The sequence below is a fragment of the Amblyomma maculatum genome, unplaced genomic scaffold, assembly GCF_055883805.1.
Source record: "Amblyomma maculatum isolate TAMU_Amacu unplaced genomic scaffold, ASM5588380v1 scaffold_23, whole genome shotgun sequence".
Taxonomy (NCBI): domain Eukaryota; kingdom Metazoa; phylum Arthropoda; class Arachnida; order Ixodida; family Ixodidae; genus Amblyomma; species Amblyomma maculatum.
Window position 1 is genome coordinate 1,334,991 of NW_028146748.1, and position 9,218 is coordinate 1,344,208.

Below are 9,218 nucleotides of genomic sequence, written 5' to 3' on the forward strand. Positions count from 1 at the left end.
CATTTCCTACTTTACCTGCTTGCAGTTTTTCAGTGATGGACCCGATTGTAGTTGACTGGGCTGGCATTAACAAATTACTCGAGAATATAAAGTTTTCTTCTCCCGGTGAAGTTGGAATAAACCCGAAATTTTTAAGAAATACTTCCATATACTCTTCAGTGATACTAACAAATATTTTTTCACAGTCTTTGGAATCATGTGTTCTCCCTGATGACTGGAAGGTGGGGAAGGTGGTTCCTTTGCACAAATCAGGTAACTCTCATTGTCCACAAAATTACAGGCCCATATCATTAACTAGTGTACCATGCAAAATTTTTGAGCACATCATTTATTGTCACATTGTAACCTTCCTCGAGTCCAATTCATTTTTCAGTAACTATCAGCATGGCTTCAGAAAAAACTATTCCTGTGAAACACAACTGCTCTGCTTTACTAATGACTTATTTTCTGCTATTGATCGTTCATCCACTATAGACTGCATATTCATTGACTTCGCTAAAGCTTTCGACACCGTATGCCACAGATTACTAATGCTCAAGCTAAGTGCACTGAACTTCGATCCTAACGTTCTTAAGTGGATAGAATGCTTTCTTTCTAACCGCACGCAGTTCGTAACAGCTAATGATTGCAATTCACCCGCATGCCCTGTAACTTCTGGCGTACCACAAGGATCTGTCTTAGGACCTCTGCTGTTTTTAATATATATTAATGACTTACCTGACAACATATCTTCTTCAATGAGACTGTTTGCTGACGATTGTGTTATTTATCGCGAAATCCTTAACCCTGCCGATCATCTTGACCTTCAATCTGATCTAGATACTATTTCTTCTTGGTGCGACACTTGGTTAATGAAACTAAACCGTACTAAATGCAAGGCAATGCGAGTTTCACGTAATCTTACTAACTACTTTCCCTGCGATTACAAGCTTAATGGTGCCCATCTAACCAAAGTTGCATCTTATAAATATCTCGGCGTGCACATTACTGATGACCTTTCATGGAAAACTCACATCGACTACGTAACAAAAAATGCCAGTCGCACACTAGGTTACTTACGCCGGAATTTTTCTCTTGCTCCTACTAATATAAAGTTGATGCTTTATAAAACCCTGGTCCGATCGAAACTCGAGTATGCGTCATCAATCTGGGATCCGCATATCAATACACTCATTAACAATGTTGAAGCCATCCAAAATCGTTCTGCACGTTTCATACTATCAAACTATCAGCGTACTGCCAGTGTCTCCATAATGTAGTCAAGCCTTAATATACCTGATCTGTCTCTTCGCCGAAAAATATCACGCCTCTGCTTATTTCATAAGATTTTTCATTTCAATTCCACTCTTAGATCCTCTCTGTTTCAGTCACCATCATATATTTCATCCCGCACCGACCACAAGTTCAAGGTTGCCATACCCAACTGCCGGACGAATCTACATTTTAATTCTTTCATACCAAAGACTTGTTCTGACTGGAACCACCTTCCAGCCTCCCTCGCTGCCATTATTGACACCAGTCTCTTCAAAACAACCATTTCTAATACCATTTAATGTACCATTGTTTATATTGTATAATGTATTCAGTTCCCTGTTCTTGTTTTTGTTCAAATTGTGTTTATTAACCCACTCCTCTCTGTAATGCCTTGGCCTTGAGAGTAAATAAATAAATAAATAAATAAATAAGTAGATAGCTGTAAAGTCGACAGAAGAGGTAATTAATCTTCTTCAGGACATTGCGAAACTCAGCTTGCGTCCTGGCAGCGGATTGAAGCCTATTACAAAGACCTTTCCCTCCTACAATGAGCGTTACTTAATTTGCGACGAACTGTACCAATGTTTCCGATGCAGCATGCGTATAGCCTGCAAATACTTGCGAAAGTTAACTCAGAACACCCTGTCAAGAAGAAGAAAAAATTAAGAAACAGACTTCAAAGTCTCGAGCAGTTTGTCGTACGAAGGACGATTAGGGTGGCAAAGCTGGTGAAAGCTCTATGTCGTGTTTTAGGCAAGACAACTGAGGCAGCATAGCTCTGACAGGAACGGCTTTATTCCATCATAACGGAAACGAAAGAACTGCGCTGCGGTGGCTGGCGCAGCGCGCTTTAATAAGCCACCTTATCACAGTGGCAAGGGTCAGCGGAGAGAGCGTTGCTGAGGCGAGGTAGTTCCGCAGCTTTGATAACACTCCGCGATACCACATCCCTCCGCACCTATTTACAGTTCAAAACAAGTTCCTGTTCACGGCACATAGCGGTCGGGTGGGCTCCTCTCCAGAAGTGGGTACCGCCGTTCTGCCGGCTCTGTATCCGAATGGCGGTCTTGCACTCCAGCCTGTTGACGGGGAGGCCGGCAAGAGTCCGCTTGCTCATCAGATTCCGGGTAGGGCGCCAGAGGAGCAGATGTGTCTTCTGGAGCCACTCGGACGATGTGGTTCTTGTGGGGAACCCACTGAAACACACCTCTAGGAGTTACGACACTTAAGCGGTACAGGACTGGACCAGTTTGCGCCAAAATGGTCGCTGAAAACCATTTTTCTCCGCGCTTGAAGTTCCTGACCTCTACATTATCACCAACCTTAAAAAGTCGCTCTTTGTGATAGCATGACTTACGCCTTAATTTCTACTAGAATGTCGGTAACTTGAGTTATTTCTCTGACCCACTCTGCACGCTTTCTATCTCTTAATGTTACCCCTACAAATTTTCGTTAAATAGCCCTCTGGGTTGTCCTCAACTTAAGTAGAACTCTCTTGGTTAGCCTCCAAGTTTCAGCCCCATAGGTGAGTACAGGCAAGATGCAACTGTTGTATACTTTCCTCTTGAGCGATACCGGTAAGCTGCTAGTCATAAACAGCGAGTGCTTGCCAAATGCGCTCCATCCCAATCGTATTCTTGTTATTTCCTTTTCATGGTCCGGATCTGCGGTTACTACCTGTCCTAAGTAGACATATTCCCCTACTACTTCCAGTATTTCGCTACCTAATGTAAACTGCTGTTCCTTCCCAAGGCTGTTGAACATTACCTTGGTCTTCTGCATATTGATTTTCAAGCTTACCTTTCTACTTTTCCTGTCTAGGTCATCAATCATTATTTGCAGTTCATCCCCCGAATTGCTTAGCAAGGCAATGTCATCAGCAAATCGCAGATTACTGAGGTATCCTCCATCTACCCTTATTCCAAACTGCTCCCATTCCAAGTCTCGGATTACTTCCTCTAAACAAGCTGTGAATAGTACTGGGGAGATTGTGTCTCCTTGCCTAACACCTTTCTTTATGGGAATTTTGTTACTTTCTTTATGAAGAACTATGGTTGCGGTGCAGCCACTATATATATATTCCAGCACTTTCACGTACGGCTCGTCTACCCCCTGATTTCGCAATGCCTGCATCACCGCCGAGGTTTCAACTCAGTCAAATGCTTTTTCGTAATCAATGGATGCTATGTATAAGGGCTGGTTATATTCGGAGCATTTTTCTATCACCTGATTTATGGTATGGATATGATGATAGTAGAGTACCGTTTCCGAAACCCTGCTTGATCCTTTGCTTGATTGCAGTCTAAGGTTGTCCTGATTCTATTAGCGATTACCTTAGTAAATACCTTATACGTAACAGACAGTAAGCTGATTGGTCTGTAATTTTTAAGGTCCTTAGAGTGCCCTTTCTTGTGAATGAGGATAATGTTTGTAATAAGGGAGTAATTACTCATTGCATCCACCCAAGCGCAGCCATACGGCTACAAAGGAAAGCTATACAGCTTTCTCAGAAACTTCGTAGTTAAAGAAAAATTCGTCCTGATCCGGGAATCGAACCCGGCACCACCCGGCAGGATAATGTTTGCATTCTTCCATGGTTCCAGTACCTTCGATGACACCAGGCACTGCGTATACAGGGTGGCCAGTTTTTCTAGCACGATATCGCCCCCGTGCTTCAGCTAATCTCTAGTTATCTGATCCTCTCCAGCTGATTTCCCCCTTTTCATAGTTTCTAGTGCTTTCTTGACCTCATCCTTCGTCAGTGGTGGAACGTCTGACTGTTTTTCCCTACCGCCAATCTCATTACGGTCCTGACTACTTTGGCTACTGTAGAGATCGGTATAGAACTCCTCGGCTACTTTGACTATCTTTTCCATATTAGTGATGACGTTGCCCGCCTTATCCCTTATCGCATGCATCCGGTTTTTGCCTATGCCCAATTTCTTCTTTACCGCTTCAAGGCTTCCCCCGTTCTTTACAGCATGCTCAATTTTCTCCATGTTATACTTCCGTATATCGGCCACCTTGCGCTTATTGATTAGCTTAGATATCTCGGCCAATTCGATCTGGTCTGTTGGATTGGAAGCTCTCATACTCTGGCGTTTCTTAATCAAATCTTTCGTCTCCTTAGACAGCTTACTGGTATCCTCTCTAACTATCCTACCGCCTACTTCTACCGCGCACTCAGTAATGATATCTGTGAGATTATTGTTCCTTGCCTCTAGGGTAAAGTCGCCATCCTCAGTTAGAGCTGAATACCTATTCTGTAGCGAGATCCTGAACTCTTCTGCCCTCCCCCTCACCGCTAATTCGTTGATGGGTTTCTTTCTTATGTAATAGGGCGTTTATTGACGCTCAGATGGAGAGCTGTGAGGACAGGACCTTGCGACGGCGAGCCCAGCGTACTTCTTCTTTGTCTTCGTCGCACAACGCACAGGTGCATGTCGATGGCTGAAGTGCTGACTATCACAGTACATTCCCCCCCCCCCCCCCCCCCCGGGTAAAAAAAAAAGCACAAGAATGCTAAATTGTTCGAGTTGGTGCATTCGCATTTTAGGAAAACGTAGCGCAAAGAAGACAAGGACAAAAAAGAGAAGGAAACACACACGAGCGCTTACTCACAACTGATTTTTTATTCGAAAAGCAAACAGAATATATAGGATACAAGATATTATCAAATACATCTAATAAAGTGGTGAGATTGACAAGAAATTGACAAAAATGTGGAGAAAGGCAAGTCTGCAAAGATACACACGTGAAAAAACTACTTGACCACTGATTCTAGGTATGTAATCTCTACTTTTGTTAAGTTAATAGAAGCTTCGCTAAAACAGTTATCCCCTCCTTTCATGATATGGTATGCCTCTATAATTTCTCGTGTGCGTTGATTGCGCGATGTGCCAAGAATGATAGTTTTATCGAAAATGGGGCGGCATTTACACTTCGTGCAATGTTTAGGCAAATTATCTTGTGATGTAGGGGTTAAAGAATTTCTATGTTCGAAGAGCCGGATATTCAGACAACGGCCAGTCTGCCCTATGTAGAATTTTTTACAAGAAAGAGGAATTTTGTAGATTACCTGCGTTCTGCACTGTACAAACCTAGATTTATGGTTGACATAGCAGCGATGCTCACTTTTTAACGCGTCTGCCTTTCTTCTTAGCAAGGCACACACACCTGACAATTTCGTGGGGGCTGACATTACTGTGCCTACATCATGTGTGTTGGGGTTATCACCCTAGATCATCTAAGCCTTTACTACATTTTCGCTCCGGACATTCCAAAGTGGTGAAAAACGCAATTGTCTCGTCTTGTTTGCGCTCTGCTTTAATTAAATCTTGCGAGCATAAAATTTGTGAAAGTTTTCTCGATCAAGTCAATAGATTGAGCAATTCTGGTTATCCGCTTTCTTTAATCAGTAGCAGATGCGATAAACTCCTGCTTTGGGTGAAGGGAAAGGACACAAAAAAAAAGTCTAAGTGGTGCAGCAATAGAAGGAAACCAGTGGTTCTGCCGTACGTGCACCGTTTTTCACATGGCTTGCGGAATGTCGCCAATCGCTATGATGTAGGCACAGTAATGTCAGCCCCCACGAAATTGTCAGGTGTGTGTGCCTTGCTAAGAAGAAAGGCAGACGCGTTAAAAAGTGAGCATCGCTGCTATGTCAACCATAAATCTAGGTTTGTACAGTGCAGAACGCAGGTAATCTACAAAATTCCTCTTACGAGTTAGCGGTGCGGTGTACGATGCGGCATTCTTTCAGGAGAGCCTCAAGAGCGTCTGATAAGAAAGCGCGTCCGCGGTCACTGAGCAGTTCGCGAGGGGCACCATGGCGAAGAACCAGGTTTTTCAGAATAAAGGCAGCCACGTCGCGTGCGGAAGCAGAGGGCAATGATGATGTCTCAGTGTAGCGGGTTAGATGATCCACTGCCCCGATAATCCAGCGGTTGCCAGCTGAAGTTGTAGGAAGGGGACCGTATAGATCTATGCCGACACGATCAAACGGACGGGCAGGACAGGGCAACGGCTGCAACGAAGCAGGGGACTTGAGAGGAGTTTTTCGGCGTTGGCAAGACTGGCAAGAGCGGACAAAATGGCGGACAAAGCGGTACATTTAACGCCAGAAGAAGCGTAGACGCAAGCGCGTGTAGGTTTTCAACACTCCGCAGTGGGCGCACTGGGGATCAGTACGGAAAGCAGCACAAATTTCGGCGCGGAGATGACGGGGGATGACTAAAAGCCACTTCCTTCCGTCGTGAAGATAATTGCGGCGATAGAGCAGCCGGTCACGAATTGAAAAATGGTGAGCTTGGCGGGCAAGCGCCCTAGACAAACGACCTGGAGAGTGACTTGAAAGAAAGTCCAGAAGTGTAGATATCCACGGGTCGCGCCGCTGTTCCGTGGCCATGTCGATAGTGGCAAGTGAAGACAAATCGTAGGCGCAGATCTGATCAGACAACGAAGAGGGAGGCAGCGGTGAGCGCGAAAGAGCGTCCGCGTCAGTATGCTTGAGGCCTGAGCGATATGACACGAATGTCATACTCTTGGAGGCGAAGAGCCCAGCGAGCAAGGCGGCCGGACGGGTCCTTGAGGGACGCCAGCCAGCACAGAGCGTGATGATCAGTGACCACATAAAATGGTCGGCCATAGACATACGGACGAAATTTGCCGATGGCCCAAATAATGGCCAAGCATTCTCTTTCCGTAACAGAATAATTGGACTCTGCCTTGGTCAAGGTGCGGCTTGCGTACGCCACCACATAGTCTCGGATACCAGTTTGCGTTGGGTGAGAACGGCGCCTATCCCAATACCGCTAGCGTCAGTGTGAATCTCAGTTGGCGCATTCGGGTCGAAATGGCGGAGGATGGGAGGCGAAACTAAAAGACGGCGTAAAGTGTTGAAGGCGTCATCACAAGCAGGTGTCCATGCGCAGAGGTCGGAGCTGCCGGAGAGGAGCTGGATGAGAGGAGCAATAATAGAGGCGAAATTTAGGATGAAGCGGCGAAAGTAGGAGCACAGGCCGATGAAACTTCGTAGCTGCTTCAGTGATTTTGGGCGTGGGAATTCGGCAACTGCACGAAGTTTGGTGGGATCGGGAAGAATGCCATCCTTAGAAACGACATGACCTAGAATTGTTAGTCGGCGAGCAGCAAAGCGGCACTTCTTCAGATTTAGTTGGAGGCCGGCGGTAGCGAGACAAGTGAGAACGTCCTTCAGTCGGAGCAGGTGGGATTGAAAATCGGTAGAAAAGACTACGATATCATCGAGATAGCAAAGACAGGTTCGCCACTTGAATCCACGAAGCACAGTGTCCATGAGGCGTTCAAATGTGGCCGGGGCGTTGCAAAGCCCAAAGGGCATGACGTTGAATTCATATAATCCATCTGGTGTGATGAAGGGAGTTTTAGAGCGGTCAGCGTCAGCCATTGGCACCTGCCAGTAGCCAGATCGTAAATCCAACGAGGAGAAAAACTCGGCGCCCTGCAAGCAGTCTAGTGCGTCATTGATGCGTGGCAGAGGATAGACGTCCTTGCGCGTGATCTTGTTGAGCCGGCGGTAGTCGACACAAAACCGGAAGGAGCCATCTTTCTTAGGTAGCAACACAACTGGAGACGCCCAGGGACTGTGGGATGGCCGAATGACACCACGACGGAGCATGTCGCCCACATGATCAGCAATTACTTGGCGCTCCGAAGCCGACACGCGATAGGGGCGCTGGCGCAAAGGTGCAGTTTTACCGGTGTCGATGGTGTGCTCTACGACAGATGTGCGGCCCAAGTCAGTTTGAGGAAAGTCGAATGAAGAAGCGAAGTTCTGCAAGAGGGCGACAAGTTGATCACGTTGCGCAAGTGGAAGATCAGCATCAATAGCATGTTGGAAAACGTCGGAGGGCGTCGAAGCGGTCGCAACATCGCAAGAGCACAGACTAACGTCGAAGGAGGGGGTTGAGTCAGCAAGAGTGGTGATATGACTGGGATCAAGCTCTTCAAGACGTCCAATGCATTCGCCACGGAGCAGGACTGCTGGGCAAGAAAATGGGTTCGAGGCGCAAAGTGCACTCTTGCCGTCTTGAATTTCGAGAACTGCGAACGGAAAAAGGAGGCAGGGATGACGGGAGGTGGCTTCGGAAGGTGTAAACATCGCCGTCAAAGGAGTTACCCACTCACAAGACAGTGGTACGAGGGCAGCAGAGAACGGAGGAATGTCGGTGTCATGGTCGACGAGAAGTTTTGCAGTGCGGGGAGGGGTATCACAGAAGGGGGCATCACAGAGGGGGGCGAAGGCAATTTGCGCACGAGCACAGTCAATAACGGCTTGATGAGTCGATAGAAAATCGTATCCGAGGATGATATCATGCGAGCAGTTCGGCAGAACAATAAACTCGATGGGGTACAAGACGTCTTGAATGAGCACACGGGCTGTGCAAGATGCGGATGGGTGAATGTGCTGTGATGAGGCGGTGCGGAGCGAAAAGTCGGAAATCGGAGTGGTCACTTTGCGAATTCGACGGCAGAGCGCTTCACTGATGACGGAGACGGCTGCACCGGTATCGACGAGAGCGAGAACTGTGGCGCCTTCTACAGAAACTTTGATAACATTAGCGGGACGACATGGAGGACTTGAGGAATTCGAAACAAGCGCAGTTCTTGCCCCCGGAACTGCGACTGTTAGTTTCCCTCAACGGTGCTGGTAGAACGTCGCAGCATTGGAGAAAGCGATCGGCGCCGAGGAGAATGTGATCGACGAGTGGTATAGGTTTGGCGATCTTGTGGGACAAATTGAGAACCGGGCGGAATCATTTGCGAGCGTGAGTCGGTATCGTACGGGTAAAGTCGAATGTCAGGCTGTGAAGGTTGGAGGCGCTGGCGACAAAGGCGCGCAACATGGCCCGGCCGACCGCAGGCATAGCAAATCGGAAGGTTGTCTGTAGTACGCCAAGGTTTCATAGGATGTGGGCGGAACC